At 45.8% G+C, this 19,746-nt stretch overlaps 1 protein-coding gene across 16 annotated transcripts in view; it reads left to right on the forward strand.

Annotated features, from left to right (window-relative positions):
* The window catches only part of nav3 (neuron navigator 3), a 401,736-nt gene that overhangs the window by 305,880 nt on the left and 76,110 nt on the right, over positions 1-19,746 (forward strand). The window lies entirely within an intron of this gene.

The following is a 19,746-nucleotide window of genomic DNA, read 5'->3' on the forward strand; positions in this document are numbered from 1 at the left end:
TGTTCCTGTTCCTCATGGGAGGGCGGGTAAGTGTGAGATTCTCCCCTCTCAGATCTTGGAATTTTGTGCATCTCTGTCAACAGATAGCAACATTTATTTGTATAGAGCCCTTAATATCAGTAGGTTGATTGGGCCTCAGAGAGTGTTGTACAGTTCCCTGAAAGTAGCACCATGGGTAGACAGGGTGGTGAGAAAGGCATTTGATTTGCTTGCCTTCATTAGTTGGGGTTCTGAGTAGAGAAGTTGGAATGTTGTGTTTCACTGCTCTGTTTTTACACAGAGTGGTGGGTGCTTGGAATGCCTTGCCAGGGTGGTGATGAAAGCTGGAACAATAGGGACATTTAAAGACTCTTGGACAGGCCCATGGATGCTAGAAAAATAGAGGGTTATGTGTGTGAGGGAGGGAAGGTTGAGGAGGTTTCTCTTGGTCGGCTATAACATCGTAGGCTGAAAGGCCTGTACTGTGCTGTAATGTTCCCTGATTGAAATGTTGCCTGACTTGCTGAGTTCCTCCAGCTTCTCACTGTTTGCTGAATATTCTGCTATCTGTAATTTCTCTTGTTCTCCATGTCTCTATTCCTAAGATTCCTAAGCTTTGGAAACCAACACTGCAGCTCCCAATCTTTTGGAATGGTGCCAGGCAATTAAAGGGATCTCTATCCATTTGCCTGCCCAGGTTTAAATCTGCTTTGGCCCCACAGATGTTGGAACAGCAAGAGCTTATAATGTATGCCATAAACCACTAATCTGCTAGCTAATAGACGAAAACAATTGGATTAGAAAGCCATTGCAATTTCAGTGGATGTGTTTGAGCCAATGGAAGCCATAGACGTTGATTTTGTGCCCCAGAGCCCAGCAACAAACAGCGATCATAGGACTGCCCAGTTTTACTGTGACATCAAAGACGACCAGGGAAATATTACCGTGGTATGCAAAACTAAACTGGCAAAGTATTAATAAGTACTTATGTTAAACTATTGCTATTACAACAAGGGAGTATTGACATAATGAGTGAAATTATCCCAGGGGAATATTATAGTAAAATTTTGATTAAAATTTCATTCTATTATTTGGAAATCCCACTGATTCAGAATCTGGCTCATGCGATACAGTTTTCTGCACTCCTATTAAATTCACCAAGCCCTCTTCCAACACTTTATTTGAATAGTGGTCCAGTGTTGTAGTGTTATAACCAGCTATTGTTGCCCATTTTAGTATTAATATTGCAGTCCCAGTAGCCCAATGTTGAACAGCACTAGGGAAAGGGAGTATTAATCCAGAGTTGTACCTTCTGGGAGATATTTCGGATGTGAGTTTTGGATTGGTCAAATATCAAATTCCATTCGTGAAGGTCACCTTGGTGGTAGCCAGGGAGTGTATAGCAGTTTCGTGGAAGTCCGACTCCCAGCTAAATATCACACGATGGAATGTGGAAATATAGAGTTGCATACCCCTGGAGAAATCCCATACAATCTCAGGGGGAAACATGACACATCCGTTAGAGAGGGGCAACCTTACTTCAAATATATTGGTGCACAGAGTGATGAGTTCCCCCACCTTCGAAATAGGGGTATGAAAGCAATCCGTCCCAGCAGGGAACCAAAAGTGAGCAAGAAAGTGGGACATGGCACAGGCAAGGGGCTTTTTTTAGTTTCGTTTTAAGTTTTTTTTCCTTTCAATTGATTTTTTAAATCCTTTGTTATTCAGCCGTCCTAGTTATTTTTTTTTCCCTAGGTTTCTGTAGGGCTATATGACCCCACCGGAATTTATATGTGTACAAGTTGTTGTTTCGATAGGATGAGGTGGGGAGCTGGGGTGGGGGGATGTGGGGAGCTGGGAAGGGGGAATAAACGCAGACTCTGTATCTTGTATGAATGGTGAAGGATTTTACTATTTGAATTCTGCAGGTCTATGAAAATCAAAATATTCCAAATAAAAAGGAAGTATTAAATCTAATTACACCAATTTTTGAAGAATACAGTAACAACACTGGCAGTAATAACCCAGGAAAATTTTACTAGAGTTAGCAGTAATAATCCAGTGAATTAATATGGCCAGCATTGGTTGTCCAGAGCTCTGTTCACATAACCAGTGATAATACTCCAGGGAGTATTAGTATGTTGAGAAATAGTGGCGGCCAGTATTGAATCGGAGGGCAAATCCAGTGCTGGCATTCATTCATTTCAAGAGGAATAGAATATATTGTAAGAGCAGGGATGTAACATTGAGGTTTTATAAAGCACAGGTGAGAGCTCACTTGGAATATTGTGATCAGTTTGGGGATCCTCATTTAAGAAAGGATGGGTTGGCGTTGGAGACGGTTCAGAGGAGGTTCACGAGGATGATTCCAGGAATGAAAGGGTTATCACATGACCTTTATTGTTGGAATTTAGGAGAATGAGGGGGATCTCACTGAAACATTTCAAATGTTGAAAGGCGTGCACAGAGTAGATGTAGAAAAGTTGTTTCCATGGTGGGAGAGTCTAGGACAAGAGGGCAGAGCTTCAGGGTTAAAGGGCATCCGCTCAGAACAGAAATGCAGAGGAATTTCTTCAGTCAGAGGGTGGTGAACCTGTAGAATTTGTTTCTAACTGAGGTCAAGTCATTGGGTGTGTTTAAAGAAGAGATTGAAAGGTTTCTGATTAGCCTTGGAGTACAAAGATTACAGGGAGAAGGCTTGGCATTGGGGCTGAGTGGGAAACTGGATCTGCTCACAATTTAATTAGGGGTAGAATCGATGGGCTGGATAGACTATTTTTACTCCTATGTCTTTCGGTCTTATGGACTTACTGTCACGTACCAAGATGCATTGAGAAAATTTGCCTTGCATTCTATCCAGGCAGGTTATAGGATAAAAGTGCAAGATGTAAAGTTACAAACCAAAGTACAAGGGCCTCATCATTTACCAACAAGAGGCACATTTAAGAGTCTGATAACAGCAAGAAAGGAACTCTCCTTGAAGCTGGAGCTTGGTGCTTTCAAACCCATGAATCTTCTGCCATTATGTAAGGGGGAAGAGGAGAGTGAGTGCAGGGTGGGAAGGGTCTTTGATATGTTGGCAGGCTTCCTGAAGCAATGGAGGGTATAGATGAAGTGCAATTGGGGAAGTTGGTCTGACCATGTTCGCAACCCTCTGCAGTTTTGTTTGAACTTGGGTGAAGCAGTTCCCGTCCCATGCTGTGATGCATTCTATGGGATACTTTAATCAGACATTCACAAAACTTGGGAAGAGATGCCTCAGGCTTCTGAAAAAGCAGCATTCCTGGTGAGCTTTCTCTCAGTCGTAACATCGCTGTAATTGGACCAGGACAGGTTGGTGGTGATACCTACCCCATCTCCACATCAACACTGCTAATATATGCTGTGACCTGTACTTCCCCCTGCTCTCTGAGGATGACGAACCACTCCTTCCTTTTGCTGACATTAAGGGAGAGGATGGTATCCCGAGGCCATGCTACCAAACCAATCTTCTTCCTGTTTGAGATACGTGGTGTCATCTGCAAGCTTTCGGGACTCCTATTTGTCCACAAGGTCATGCGTGTACAAGTTTTTGACCATTGCCAGCCGTAATTGCTGAGTGGAATATTAAAATAATGTGATGGTATCCAAGATTCCTTTGTTGTTATGTAATAGTACAGAACATGTAATATTACACAAAGTTGCGTTCTGCCTGACGTAAGGGAGACAAAGAGTCACCGTTAGTGTTGCCCGGTGCCCCTTACGGTAAGAGAAAAAAAAGAAGCAATAGGGTCACTGAGTGTCCGAGGATTCGCCTCCAGCGCTCCCACTGCAGACTCATATCCGATCCATTGGCCACCCGAACTCTAGATCTGAACCTCCGACACGATCAGGAAGCCTTCAGTGCCTGAGGCCCTTCGGAAGCCTTTCTTGCCCTCCGCCCCCTCTTGAATCCCATCTCCGAAACTTAGTTTCCATGAGCCGGTGTCCCGCAGCCCATGTGGGTCCCCCAACCGCAAGTCACCCGCAGCCTGTGTGCATCCCTCAGATGCTGATTCCCTCGCTGCTCCACTGGCGTGGTCACCGTCCAGTAGGATTGTCTCCTCTACTTCTCCTTCTGAATGGAAGGTGCCCTGTGCTGGCCTTTCCCTGCAGCCCCTCGTGGAGGCGGCTGAGCACAGGCACTGCCATCTTGAGCACAGACCTCAAGGTTGCAGGATTTTACTTACAAAGCCTGCTCGCTCCTTTAACAGGCTGTTTAAAGCCTGTACAGAGTCGCTGATGTTTGTGTTAATATTCCCAGTGGAATATTAACATGATCAGTGCAGCTAGTATTCCAGCAAAATGTTGGAATACATTTTGTTATCTGCCAGAGTTGTATCTTTGAGGTATTTGAGATAGGCATGGAGACATAAAGCACGGAGACAGGCCCTATGGCCCATCAAGTTCATACTGACCATACCCCCATTGTTACAATTCCATTCACCCACACTTGGTAACCTTCTATACTGGTGATTCAGCATTGTTCTCATTGCAGTTAGCTCCATCCAGTTACAGAGCCAGTGACTGGGACTGGCGTTTGAATCCTGTGTCTATGTTCTCTCCGTGTCTGCGTGGGTTTCTTCCGGGAGCGCCAGTTTCCTCCCACCGTTCAAAATGTATGGGGGTTGTAGGTCAATTACGTGTAATTGGGCAGCATGGGCTCGTGGGCCAGAAAGGCCTGTTGTCTAAATTTTTAAAAAAAATCCAAATGTGCTGTGGTCTCCGGGGAGGGGGTGCCTAGGGCCCACGTTGAGAATGGCTGCACTGGAAGATGAGGGGGAGAATTTTAAAGGAGGTGTGTGGAGCAAGTTCTTTGCACACAGAGTAATGCCAACGTGGTTGGACCAGGACAGATTGTTGGTCATATCTACCCCTTGAAGCTCTCCACCATCTCCACCTGTGACCTGTGCTTCCCCCTGCTCTCTGAGGTCAATGACCTGCTCTTCCTTTTGGTGGAATGGACTGCCGTGGTGAGTGGTGGAAGCAGAAATGGTAGTAACTTCAGGAGGCTTCTAGACGGACACCTGCATATGAAGCAAGTGGAGGGGTATGGATCACATTCAGGCTGCAGAGTTTAACCTGGACCACGCTCAGCATGGACCTGTCGGCTGGACAACCTCTTCCTGAGCTGTACAGATGCTGGAATCTGAGGCCCTTACGTCCCCCCAGCAGGTGATATTTGGCTGGACTGTTCTAGGTTCTGTGTTGTACATATCACCTGATGAGGACCAAATGCTCAACTAGAAGAAGTAAATCACCAATTCAGTTGGAAGGAGTGTTTTAGTCCCCCCAAGAGACAGTGTAAAAGGGCAGATGGAACAGTATGAATTGGCAAGATTTTCCAAAGAACCAGCACAGGTACGATGAACCAAGGGTCCTCGTATGTAAAACAACTGTCCGGCTCCTATTTTTAAATTTAAATTTTTTATTTACAGCAGGGTTGAAGCCGATTCCAGCCATTTAAACCCGTGCTGCCAAAATTAGCCTACAACCCTGTGCGCAGAGTGGGAGGAAACTGGAGAACCCATGGAAAATGCACGCAGACACAGGGATAACGTACAAACTACACAGAGACAGCGCAGGATTCGAACCCGGGTTGCTGGCGCTGTAATAGCATCGCGCTAACCACACCACCCTTCTAATCGTAAAATAATCTGCTCTTCTGAGCTGAAGGAGTTAAACTACCATTATTTAATTAGTTTGAGGGTGACCGAACAACACGAGATGACAGTTTTAAAAAAATTGTGGCTTCATAAATTACAGCATAATCTCCCAGAAAGCAAGTTAATTCACGACTATTACATTAATGTAAGTTCTTGTCAGCTCGAATCTGGTAATAATGTGACGGAAATTGAAATCAGCACTGGCTTGGAGAGTTTCCTCATCTATATTTAGCTTGCAAAAAGGGTATAGGTGTGTTTTACATGGTGTTCGGCACCATGCACAATTTCAGTCGAGGAGGTGATCCATTGAGTGTATAATTGGATGTGTGTTGAAGCTGGGGAAGGTTTGTTTTTCATTCACTCTCCCCTGCCTCCTGCTCCCTGCCGTTGTCCCCACATCACTCAAAGCTCCTGGGTACTTCAGCTTGAAGTTGTGTTAAAAAGCGTGCCGTCTAGAACAGCCTGCCCAAGGTCGGCCTTCATTTCGGAGGGCTCTGGGAGAGGCTCCCGTCGTGCCCCACATGCAGGAGTTTCCGGGGGACCCCGTCCTGCGGAAGCAGTTGAGCTGAGCCAGGATCAGCTACGGTATTGCGGGGGCAAGGGCTTCAGTGACTGGAGTCTCCATGGTCAGCCCCTGCGCCCTTCTCTTAGAGGAAGACCCAGTGAATCCACTCGATTGAGATGAAGAAAAGGGAAATAGCAATTTCTGCCTTATAGATGCTTTAATATTTAAATTGCATCCCATTTATTATAAATGTATATGTCAATCCAACAAAAAGGACGAGCTTCCTAGTGGACAATTTATTCATTGAGTTATCCACATGATGCCTGCCTTCCAGACCTCCATGGACCCTCTATGTACCCTGGAAATTGTTTCCGCCCTGTTGGTTATCACTGTTCCTTCTACATGGTCTAAAATTCAGGTCACTGATCTCGGCCTTGCTGTAAGACTCCAGCTATTGGTCGGATGGTACCTGGACTGGAGGGCTGGAAGGAGAAACTTATCTCCCTGGGACTGCTTGGTGAAGCCATGAGGAGCACAGATAAAGTGTGTTTTGTGTTCCGTCTGGTGGGGGACGTTAGACTGAGAGGGTGGAGATTAGACTGAGAAGGCAGAGGTTGGAGGAGAGAGGGAGAGGATTTAAAATGGCTTTGAGAGTAGTGGAGGTGGGTCGGTGGGGGAGGAAGGATGGTAGGGCAGAAGGTTGATTGGGGCAGGGGGATCATGGGGTTAGGGCGGTTGGTGAGCAAGGAGGGATGGTGGGGAAGGGGGATTGTAGTGTTAGGGAGGTTGGTGGGGAGAGCAGTTGGTGGGGAATCGTTGGGAGAAGGGGATCAGTGGGGAGGAGTGCAGGGATATCGGTGGTGGAAGGGGGATTGGTGGGGGTAGGGGGATCAGTGAGGTGGGTGTAGGGGATCAGTGAGCAGGGAAATCGATGGGAGTAGGCAATCAGTGAGGAGGGGGATTGGTGGGGGTAGGAGATAAATGAGGAGGGGGTTTGGTGGGGTAGGGGATCAGTGAGGTGGGGGCAGGGGATCACTAATGATGGGGATCGGTGGTGGAAGGGGGATGGGTGAGGGAGAACAGTATTTATTTCAACTTATGTTTCTTTTATGGTCATCTTTTCTGAGGTACTGAGAAAGTTTGTTGTGTGTGCAATCCAGCCAGGTACGAGAGAATGTCGGCAGGTGTCTGAATGAAAGAGTAGGGAGAGAAGGAGTGGTCACAAGGCAGGAGGTGATAGGTGGAAAAGGGTGGGAGAGGACAGCAGCGATCAAGGGGAGGAGGGTGCTAGGTGAAGGGAGGGTGACAGGAGGGAGGAGAACTTGACAGGAGAAGGGGAGTGGGGTGGAGAGAGAGAAGAGCAGGTTAGCAGAAACCAGAAAAGTTGGTGTCAATGCCATCTGGCTGGAGAGGGCCCAGATGGAAAATCAGGTGTTGTCCCTCCAATCTGCGGGTGGTCAGGGTGGGGCAGTACAAAGGCCATGGACAGACATGTGAGTGTGGGAGTGTGATACTGAACTGAAATGGTTGGCTACTGGGAGGTCTCTCTCACTGGTGCAGATGGAGGAAAGGTGCTTGGCCAAGTGATCTCCCAATTTGTGCCCAGTCCCTCTGATGTAGAAAAGACCACAAAGGAAGCACTGGATGCAATAAATCAGTCCTGGGGATACACATGTGAAGTGTTGCTTCACTTGAAAGGCCTATAGGTCATATTTTCTACTTCTCCTTCTGGTTCCCTGCTCCAGTCCTCTACTTCCCCAGAGTTTTCAACCCCTCGAGGCCACTGCCGAACCTAAGCACCGGCATCTTGGGCCCAGATCCCACGGTCGCAGGATTTTAAAATCTTGAGTCTTAAATGTAGAGGATAATTTCTCTCTATCTCTCTCTCTCTCTCTCTCTCTCTCTCCCTCTCTCTCTCTCACACACACACACACACACACACACACACACACACACACACACACACACACACACACACAACATGTCTGTATATTGTTTACATACATATTTTATCTCTCTCTTTACATATATAATGTGTGTGTGTTTATTCTTTCCATTATTCTGTACACTTCAATACCCTTGTGTCTGTGTGTATCTGTTTGTCTCCCTCTAGACATCCAACTCTATAATTGTACACAAGCACAAAGGATGCATGACAGAAGACAAACTGTGCGAAGTGGCGTGTCCCTCTACCCGGTGATATTTTAATTGCGAGGGGGTTTCGGTGAAGCTCTCAGCTGCTGCCAGATACTTTCCTGATTGGTTTTCTCTCACATGCTCCTGGTCCCTAGCTGGGAGACTTCACAGTCAGGCTGGAAGGCAAAAGTCACTGCTGTCTCCTGATGCGGAGCATCTTTGAGGTCCCACCCTTTAATTTGAGAAGGCTGGAATTTAAAATTTGTTTGTGGATTTAAGGACGGACTCAGCGATTACCTGAGGATATACGTTGGCTTTCTCCCCGGGACTGAACAGCTTCTGTTTAGAAAATGGGCGAGCAGGAGAACATGTTGGGTAAGCTTCAGATTGCGTTATTGTGAGGAGAATAAATTTTTGTTTTCATGGCACCTGGATCATGGTGGCCACTAATTTATTCAGATTCATTGCAAATGAGCCAAATCTTTCACAATAAGTCATTTATAACCCCTGCTCCTTTTGTGCCTTTGTCTTTGACATGTTTGGAACTCGACAGACGAGCTTGTTTCACATTGTTCCATGGGCAGAGTCTTTAAATGCCAACTCTAACACTGCTGCCAATCGTCTCGACGGATGTGCTCTTTTATTTAATCGGTGTGACTGCTTGAATCGAGGAATGTTTTATCTGAGCTTCACATTCTCTGTACTCAAACAGGCTTCCTTTATGCAGGATGCTCATTGTGTGTAATACCTGAGTCAAGCTGTGCCTGCCCAGGAATAGAAGCCGTTCAGTTTTTGCACACGGATATCTTCAGCCTCACGCCCTTGTTTCAACTTTGAGAAAAGTAATCTTTCATTTTCATCTTCCAGACCTGAATTTGTGAAATCTGAATTGAAAAGGTGTGCAGTTTTACTCCCTGTGATAAATACCCGAGCGAATGCTCTGAGAAGAATCTGTTACCACTCTTTTGTAAAACACGAGGATCTGTAGACACTGTGGTTGAAGTAAAAATGCAATGCTGGAGACACTCAGCAGGTCAAGCAGTATCCTTTATAGAGTAAAGATACAGAACCGACATTTTGGGCTTGAGCCCTTCATCAAGATCTGGAAAAATGTCAGCAGGCATCTGAACCAAAGAGTAGTGGAGCAAAGGTGGAGCTCATTTCGGTGGTAATTAGCAACCTGTCCACTGTTAGTGACTGCAGTGGGATTACACAGCCACAACCAAGCAAATGTGAGGTGGTCACCAATGAATGGTGGCTTCAGGTGAGGTCGCCGTCCCTGCAGAGTGTGGTGGAGGTGGGGGGGGGGGGGAGATGTGCAAAAGCAGAAGCTAGGAAAACAGGACTAGGATGGGGAATGACAGAGTGAGATGTAGGGTGGTACAAAAAGATCAGCAGGGATGAACTCAATGGCTTGAATGCCCAGGTGTTGCAACATCAAATAAATTATTTTGTGGATATTCATCTCGGAGGGATCGTTTGAATTGGGTTATGATGGATATCCACTGTCTTGCATCTGATTCAGCAGGTAGAGGGAGGGAAGGCCTGATGATGTCCAGCTCATGATTTCACTCAAAACCCCTACCTCACAAATGAAGACCTGGTTCCTGACCTATTTTCTGACTGTGGTCTCAGACACAGTCCCTGCGTGGGCTGTAGAAACGGATTAAATGGGAACGTTCCAGAAGGAATGCAGGAAAGCAAGAATCATCAGATTAAAAGGTGCAGGAACGGGATCTGCCACGTCCGTCTGACATGTCCACACAGGAACGGAGTCTACCATGTCCACACAGGAACGGGGTCTGCCATGTCCGTCTGCCATGTCCACACAGGAACGGGGTCTACCATGTCCGTCTGCCATGTCCACACAGGAACGGGGTCTGCCATGTCCGTCTGCCATGTCCACACAGGAACGGGATCCGCCACGTCCGTCTGCCATGTCCACACAGGAACAAGGTCTGCCATGTCCACACAGGAACGGGATCTGCCACATCCGTCTGCCATGTCCACACAGGAACAGGGTCTACCATGTCTGTCTGCCATGTCCACACAGGAACGGGGTCTGCCATGTCCGTCTGCCATGTCCACACAGGAACAGGATCTGCCACGTCCGTCTGCCATGTCCACACAGGAACGGGGTCTGCCACGTCCGTCTGCCATGTCCACACAGGAACAAGGTCTGCCATGTCCGTCTGCCATGTCCACACAGGAACGGGATCTGCCACGTCCGTCTGCCATGTCCACACAGGAACGGGGTCTACCATGTCCGTCTGCCATGTCCACACAGGAACGGGATCTGCCACATCCGTCTGCCATATTCACACAGGAACAGGGTCTGCCATGTCCATCTGCCATGTCCACACAGGAACGGGGTCTACCATGTCCGTCTGCCATGTCCACACAGGAACGGGGTCTGCCATGTCCATCTGCCATGTCCACACAGGAACGGGATCTGCCACATCCGTCTGCCATATTCACACAGGAACAGGGTCTGCCATGTCCATCTGCCATGTCCACACAGGAACGGGGTCTGCCACATCCGTCTGCCATGTCCACACAGGAACAGGATCTGCCGTGTCCATGCCAATCTTTCTGCCCTCTAAAGAAGCCCCACTTTCCCCCCACCCCAATAAGACCCCATCCTTCTACACATTCTAATGTGCTCTGGTCAGAGCTGTTGTTATTACCAAATTACAATGACACTTTGAATTACGTAGTTCCGTCTGCCCACGCCACCATCACACACTGTTGTTTTCGTTGCTGCCGGTGTCTTTATAGTCACGGCTTTTGTCAAATTTTCTGGTGTTTTAGCTACAATATTGTGGCCGTTGGTATTTGTGAATCAATATCAAAAACATTTTGAGAATTTAGTAGTAATTAAAGGAAAAGAAGGAGAAAAATTTAAAAATGGCTTCTGCTCAGTTATTAATAATGTTGTAATTCAATGTCTATGGTGGGGGGAGGGTGGCACCATGAGTTACCGCACTGGGTGATACCAAACCTAGTAATGCCACTGCATGTGATTTGAAGTCCAGTTCCGATCTTTTTCTTTCCATTCACGTTACCACCTTAAGTAACCCTTACTAACCACAGGGCACTGGACCTCCTATGCCAGAGCTGTTCTGTGGTTAGTAAGGGATTACTTAAGGTGGTACGTGAGTGGGGTAAAAAGGTTGAGAACTGCTGTTCGAAACCTTTCCTGTCTGTGTTCAGTATCTGTTTACAGTAAATATATAATATTGCAATTGTTCCCACCTCTACCACTTCCCACATACCCGCCACACTCTGTGTGACCAAGGTGCTTAGTGTGTGTCCTTTGAATCTTTCCCCTCTGGTTCCAGACCTCCCCTACCCTGGGAAGACGTCTGGGACTGTTTACCTTATAGAGACCACTCATGACTTTCTTGAATGTCTATCCTAGTCTCCAACGCTCCAGGGAGAAAAGTCCCAGCTTCTCCTCCTAATTCAAGTCCTCATGTCCTGGAAACTTTGTCACAAATCTTTCCTGCACCTTGTCCAACTCAGTGATACCCCTTCTGTGGCTGATTGACCACTTCCTCTGGCAGTGAGTTCTGGATATCAACCACTCTCTGGTTTAAAAATGATTAGCCCCTCAGATCCACTTTAAAAGTCCTGCCTCTTGTGTTAATCCTATACTCTTTTGCATTTGATACCCCTACCATGGGGAACAGATTTTGCCTTTTGTATACAGAAACCTACACGATGCTTTTTGTAACTTTATAAAAGGAGAAAGATGTTACAGTGTGCGCGGAAAGAGGTGGCTGGATAGTGAAAATCCCTAGCAGGTCTGTGGAGTGTTAATAGTTCAGGTTCATGATCTTTTGCTCTGGTTCTAGTGAAAAACGTTGACCATGAACTATTGAGTGAAGCACAAAAGCCCGCAGATGCCATGATTATAGTAAATGGTGGAGAAATTCAACAGGTCACTGTGTTTTGTATATAATGAAGATACATTTTCAAAGCTCTTCATCAAGGCCTGATCAATATGTAGGGAGGCGTCTGAATAAAATGGTGGGTGGAGGAACACAAGTCCACAGGGATGAGGTGATAGGTGAATATGGGAGGAGGACAAGGGAGGGAGGAAGTGGGGGGTCGGGGGGAGGTGGCAGGCAGGGGAGGTCAGAGTCCTTGATGAATGGCTTAGACCCAAAACGTCAGTTATGTATCCTTATCTTTACAACATAAAGTATGCTACATGACCCACTAAGTTTCTCTGGCAATGGGTTTTTACCATGAAGTTTAATTTCCATAGATGCTGTCTGACCTGTTGAGAATTTCCAAAAGTTTATTTTTGTTTCCACCTGTGGTATTTTGATTTTGGGACCACGGTGAATTCATTGAGATAGCTGACATAGATAATTCATGATGGCATGGGCCAGTCAGCCCATCCATGCTAGCTCCAATTTCCTCAGTCCTTCTCCTCATTTCCTGCTCCCTCACACAGGCCCCTCCAACCATTTTGAATCTTATTTCCATGTACATTCCCTCAGGGTGTTACTTACAGCAGTGTAGTTTTGAGATGAGAGAGGAAAGCAGAGCACTTGGGATAAACTCACTGCCGCAGGAAAGTCCGCGTAATGCAAGCAGTGCGTCAGTATTTCAGGAACATTTGGACTTGTTCAAGGCTGTCGAAGCTCAAAATTCTGTTCCCCAATCGATCAACTATTGATCCTACATCTGCGGGTGAGAGACCTTTGTAAGGGGTGCATGGAAAATATTTTGATCATATCACTGATTGGCCATAATTTCTTGGGTTGAACTAGCTTGAAGCAATAACATGTAACCACTTGTTCTTTTTAACTGGGATCGATTTTAGCAAAAGGACACCTGTTTAAGGTGAGAGGAGAAAGGTTTAGGGGAGATGGCCGAGGTAGGTTTTTTTTAAACAGGGAGTGGTGGGTGTCTGGAAAGCATTGCTGGTGGTGGAGGCCAATACATTAAGGGCATCTAAAACATATGGATGTTTTAAAAAAAGAGGATTATCCTAAATATTCTAATTTAAACGTGCAGCACAGTAAAAGGCCCTTCCGGCATTTGAGCCCTCACCGACCCAATACACCAATCAACCTACAACCACCGCATGTTCTGAAGGGTGGGAGGAAACCGGAGCACCTGGAGGAAAACCCACGCAGACATGGAGCGCCAAATTTGAACCTGGGTCATTGGCGCTGTATCAGCGTTGTGCTAACCTCTACAGTGATGGGCTGTGAGGTTGGGAAGAGTTGTATTGTGTGGAGTAGGTTTGTATAGGTCAGCACAACATTGTGGGCTAAAGAGCCTGTACTGTGATGGAATGTTCTGTTCTTATTGTTTTTTAAAGTGTATTTTAAATGGAATTGCAGATACAGATATTTTCGATATCTGTTTGGAAGTATATTGCATGTGATTCAATATAAATAAACGTACATCTGTATAAATAATGGGAAAGCCTGCAAAAGGATTCAATTACAGGACTGGTATTTAGAGGCCTGGACGATTGATCTGGTGACATGAGTTCAAATCCCACCCTGGCAGCAGAGGAGGTTGAATTAGCATAATTAAATAAGTCTGGAATTTATAATATTACTTGTGCCAAGTGATCTGGATGACGAATGTGTTTGAGGGAGAGAAGTGTGAATTTACCCAATCCAGATGCAAGTTGGCATCCATCTATTTGTCTATGACCTGAGGAAACAGATCTGTTGGGGATGGGCAATAAATGCTGGCACAGGCACAGAAAGGAGTAAGACCATAAGACAAGAACAGAAATAGGCCATTGAGTCTGTCCTGTCATTCAATCATGAGCTGATCCATTTTCCCCACTCAGCTCCACTGCCCGGCCTTTTCCCCATAACCTTTGATACCCTACCCTGTCAATCTCTGCCTTAAATACACCCAATGACCCAGTCTCCACAACCCCCAAATTCCACAGATTCACCTCCCTCTGGCTGAAGAAATCCTCTGCATCTCTGTTCTAAGTGGACGCCCTTCAAATCCTGAAGTTATGCCTTCTTGTCCTAGAGTCTCCCACCGTGGAAAACAACTTTTCTACGTCTACTCTGTCCATGCCTTTCAATATTCAAAATGTTTCAATGAGATCCACCCTCATTCTCCTAAATTCCAACGAGTCCAGGCCAAGAGCTGTCAGACGCTCCTTGTATGGATAACCCTTTCATTCCTGGAATAACAATGAATGGCATATACAAAACAAATCAAGTCAAGTTTATTGTCATCTGATTGTACAAGTACAACCTGATGTAAGTGTTCTCCGGTCCTCGGTGCAAATCATGTAGACACACAGCCAGACAAACAATACACATGGAGGACATCTTCACAAATATGTTAATATTGTTTTGTGAATATGAGAGTCTCGGAGGGTCAGTGTGAGCAGTTCCTTTGGTCGTTCTGCATTCTCGCTGCCTGTGGGAAGAAGCTGTTCCTCAGCCTGGTGGTGCTGGCTCTGATCCTCCTGTATCTCTTCCTCGACGGGACCCACTGAAAGATGCTGCGTGCAGGGTGGAAGGGGTCCTCAACGATTTTGTGCTCCCTCTTCAGACAACGATCATGGTGATGGGGGGAGGAGGGAGACTCCAGTGATCCATTCTGCCATATGGTCCTGTGATTGACCTCCGATCCATCAATTAGCCTGTGACTCAGAAGTTAAGTCATCTACAATGCAAAAGTGGACAAAAGGAAGAGGTCAAAGTCAAATAATGACATTTATAGTCCCTTTCATAAAATGGTTATTTGGATCTGTTCATCAGGTCACGCAGCATCCATGGGAAGTAAAAGGCAGTCAATGTTTCAGGCCTGGGCCCTTTGTCAGGAGTGCTGACAATCAGGCATACGTCTGAATAAAGAGGCAGGGTGGAGGGAGAAGGAGAGGAACACAGGCTGACAAATAAGATGTAATTGGTGGATACAGGTGGGAGGGTGGAAGGGAAAAATGCTGAGAAGCGATGGGCAAAGGGCTAAGAGCTCTTTGATAGGAAAAGGAAGGGAACGGGGTGGGGAGTCAGAGAGAGTAGGAAGGGTGTTAGCAGAAATTGGGAAACTCGGTGTTACTGCTGTCTGGTTAGAGCCTGCTGAGGTGTGGTTGATGAAGGGGCTCAAGCCCGAAACGTCAGTTACGCACCTTTATCTTTGCTATATAAAGAACACTGAGTTTCTCCAGCATTGTTTTAATTCAACCATGGTGTCTGCAGACTTTTGTTCCTCCAATATGTGGGTGGTCTCAGCTTGGCCATACATGAGGCCATGGACAGACATGTCGGTGTGGAATTGAAGTGGCTGGGCCACTGGGAGATCCTTGCTGTGGGCTCCATTTGGTTCTGCTGAATTGTTTTGGTTTTGCATAGACACTAACCCCCTTGTTATTTCTTTGATTAAATGAGTGGCTGTAACAGTACTTCATGCCAGTGTACATTCACACCAGCTCATCTCTTATTTTAATAACTTCATCTGGTGTTTTTTTATTTGCAAAGAGCTGATGTGTGTTGTAAATTTCATTACAATGTGGTTTCCAGGGGAAAAGTATAATTAAACTATGCACATTAAAAAAATAATGCTGACCTGTTGAATCTAGAATATCCAAGTTTGTGAATGAGTTAGAGATGGGGGGGGGGGGGGAGAGTGAGCTCACAAGGGGGGCTGCAAACAGATTAAGCGAGTGGACAAAAAGAGATGGCAAATCATGAGGGAAATTGGAAAATTCTGCTGGTAGGAAGATCTGATTTAAATCGTGTAGTTCTATTGAACACACTGCTGAGTGAGATTGGTTGCCTTCCAAAGCCATGGTTCCCTCCCACCCTCCAAAGATGTACGGAGCAAGTAGTTTAATTGGTCACATGGTTGTATTTGGGTCGTGCAGGCTCGTGGGCCAGAAGGTCCAGTTACCATGCTGCATCTGTTAAAATAAAATTTAAATTAAAAAGTCTTTGAGAGTGGAAACAAAAGGAGTGAGGAGATGCTTGAGACACTGTTACTTTTTCTAGTTGAATTCAAAAGATGAGGATCAGTATTCGGGGTAGTTAACTGCCTCAGTCCTCACTAAAATAATGCGAGTCTGGACTAACAATAACACACCCATTTACACTGATCCCACAGTGTTCTTCCCACATTCCCGTCAGCATCTCCTCCCAGATTCCACTGCTCGCCTCGACCACAGAGGCAGTTTGCACTGGCCAATTAATCCACCAATCTGCGCATTTTTAATCTAATTTGAGATTTTCTGCGTGACTTGCACTTTACCCTCTATTCCCCACCTTTCCAGCCGGTGGGTCCACCTGTTTCTGCCCATTCCTCTGCCTCCAAGCTGTGGCCATGGAATCAGTTTTCCTCATCAGCGTAACATCTACTGCAAGTGAGTTGGAACATGTGGTATCTCGGACTTTAGGTTTGAATACCATTCAAGAGGTGTGAGGTAATCCTGCAGCTATGAAAGACCTCAGTTAGACGCCATTTGGAATATTGTATTCCGTCTGGTCACCACACTACAGGAAGGATGAGGATTCTATAGAAAGGGTGAAGAAATTCAAGATTATTTTTTATTGTCATATAATTAGACAGAAAATGTAATATTACATGAAATTGCAATTAGTCCGCTGTAAGGCAGACAAAGATTCACCATCAGCAGAATCTCTTACATTCAAAGAGAAGCAAAAGAGAGCCCCTTCAGTCACTGAGTGTCCATGGATTTTCCTCTGGCGCTCCTGCGTTCTCTGCAGCCGCCCAGACTTCAGACCAAACCGTCGGCAGCCCGAGCTCCAGATCTGAACCTCTGACCCAATCAGGAAGCTTCCAGCATCCTTGGCACCCTTTCAGATCCCGGTTCTGGTACCTGGTACCCCTCCGGCCAGTCTCCAGCAGTCTGCAACCTGATGTGAGTCCCATGACTGCAGTTGCCAACAGCCCACAGCCTGTGTGGGCTCCTTGCCTTGGGTCACGGAGATTTACAGGCTGAAATGATTTGTAGGTTAATTGGTGTATTTGAGTAGCACGGGTTTGTGGGCTGGAAGGGCCTGTTACTGTGCTCTATATGTCTTCAAACAAAATCTACAACCAACTTTAGATCGTTTGCATGCGTAGATGTAAATAAAAGTCCGTGGTACAGATGTGGCATAGATAAGGTGGGCAGCCAGCACCTGTTTCCCAGGGTGGAATAGCAAACACCAGAGGACATCTGCACAAAGTGAAGGGAAAAAAGTTCAGGGAAACATTAGGGATAAGTTGTCTTTTTAAACAGAGAGTTGAAGGTGTCTGGAGTGCCTTGCTCAACAGGCACAGGGATGGAAGAAAAATAGAGGGTTACTGGGCTTAGTTTTATTTTTTTATTTTTGGTGAAAATATATATGTCGGCACAAAATTGAGGGCTAAAGGGCCTGAACTCTGCTGTAGTCTTCTAACTATCCACAAAACAAGGCCTCCTTGAATCGGCTTGCCCATCAGACTTACATTGACTTTCTCACCCCTTTATCCACCCCCATCCTTCCATCTCCACCTGTATAATTTTCTCTCCAAGCTGTTAAGCAAGGTCTTTAAATGTCCGAACGCAAATAATCACTCTGATTGGACCCAGTGGTTTGCATGTTGCTCCAAGTGCCAATCGAAAGCACTGGACTTAAAGATCCAGGCTGACTCAACACTAAGAAGCCAGTCTCCACCTCAGAGCGTCTGGGAGCAAAGTGACAGAATAGCTGACGTCCGATTGATAAATATTTTAACACAGCTTCTCGCTGATCTTCTCATGCGAAACATGCAGCAGGGGACTACCTATTGCACGCCAAAGATTGGGGAGGGAGAGACAATCCGTGAAGTGTGAGCAGCCATCCGTGAATCACCTTCAAAGGGGTTTTCAGTCCATTCCACCTGCAGATCATTGCAACCAATCAAGTTGGATTAAAAACAGCCTCAAGCCCTGCATCTTGGAAATTGTTCTGTAATGATGTGAAATGTTAAATCTAAAACAGTTCCTACTACTGAGTCAATGGTTTCAGATGCACTTTTTTTTGAGATTAAGCCATCTGTTTCGAAGAAAGATTCCAAAATAATGTTATCTTTGCTGGGAAGAGCAGTGGAGACTGGAGCACATAACCAGCCACGCTTTCCAGTGCCAATCCTTTTGCAGTACCACATCATCTTTTCAGAATCTGGTCTATTGTCACGAACGTGTCACGAAATTTGTTGTTTTGCGGCAGTAGAATTGTGCATTACAGGTGTAAAAATTGCTGTAAATTACAGGTTCGTAAATACAAGATTTGAAAAATAGTGCAAAAGCAAAAAAACAGTGGGCCAGGGTCTGTGATTCATTGTCTGTTCAGAAATCTGATGCTGGAGGGGAAGAAGCTGATTTTGTACTGTTGGGTGCTTGTCTCCTTCCTGATGGTAGCAGTGTGAAGAGGGCATGATCTGAATGGTCCTTGATGATAGAGGTTGCTTTCTTGAGACACCGCCTCTTGTAAATGTCCTCAGTGGAGTGAAGTCTGATGCCCATGGTGGCGCTGGCCGAGTTTACGACCCTCTGCATCCTTCTCTGTCCTATGCATTGGCACCTCTGTACCAGACAGTGATGTAACCCGTCAGAATGCTCTCCACAGTACACCTGTAGAAATTTGCAAGAGTCTTTGGTGATGTACCAAATCTCTCAAAACTCCTCATGAAGTATAGCCATCAGTGAGCCTTCTTCATGATTGCATCGACATGAAGGCCCCAGGATAGATCATCAAAGATGTTGACGCCCAGAGGGCGATGTTGAGACACTCCCTCTCGAGTGAGTATGAATGATTCTGGACTCGCTCAGAAGAGAGTTGCAGACATTTTCTCCAAGTCCTGAGGCAAGGCGCTGATTTGAAACACTGCCTTACACCGTTTGGCTCCACAGATGCTGCCTGACACATTGATTTCTCCCAGATGTCTGAATCTGTTCTTGACTCCAGCATTTGCAGTCTCTGTTGTCTTCACTGTTTCTTGCCCAGTGTCATGGACAAATTATACCCCTCAACACCCAAGATAGATTCTGTATATTTAACAAACTGCTTATGGCAGCTTGCAGAGAAAAAATTGACAAATATTGAAACAGTGTCTACGTTCAGAACATAAAAGATGTCATGGGCCAATTTTGTTCTTAATATATCAGTTGCAACCTCCTTTGGTGTAAATGACTGGCTGAAAATTTTCTGGGAACCTCAAAAACACTGCAGATACTGAAAGTCTGAGATAAAAACAGAAAATCTTGTAATTACTCTCAAGGCTGTGCAGTGTCTGTGGGGAGAGAAAAGGTTTCCAGTAAAAGATTGTGTCCACAGAGGGTGATTCTTCTGCTGAGTGCTTCAGGAACTTCCTATGTTCATTTGGTTAATTCTGGGGTTTGATTTTACAATGTCTTGAATTGTAAGGTGAAATACATGGTGAATGGCAGGATTCTTAACAGGGCAGAGGAACAGA

Source organism: Narcine bancroftii, chromosome 11, assembly GCF_036971445.1.
Source record: "Narcine bancroftii isolate sNarBan1 chromosome 11, sNarBan1.hap1, whole genome shotgun sequence".
NCBI classification, from domain to species: domain Eukaryota; kingdom Metazoa; phylum Chordata; class Chondrichthyes; order Torpediniformes; family Narcinidae; genus Narcine; species Narcine bancroftii.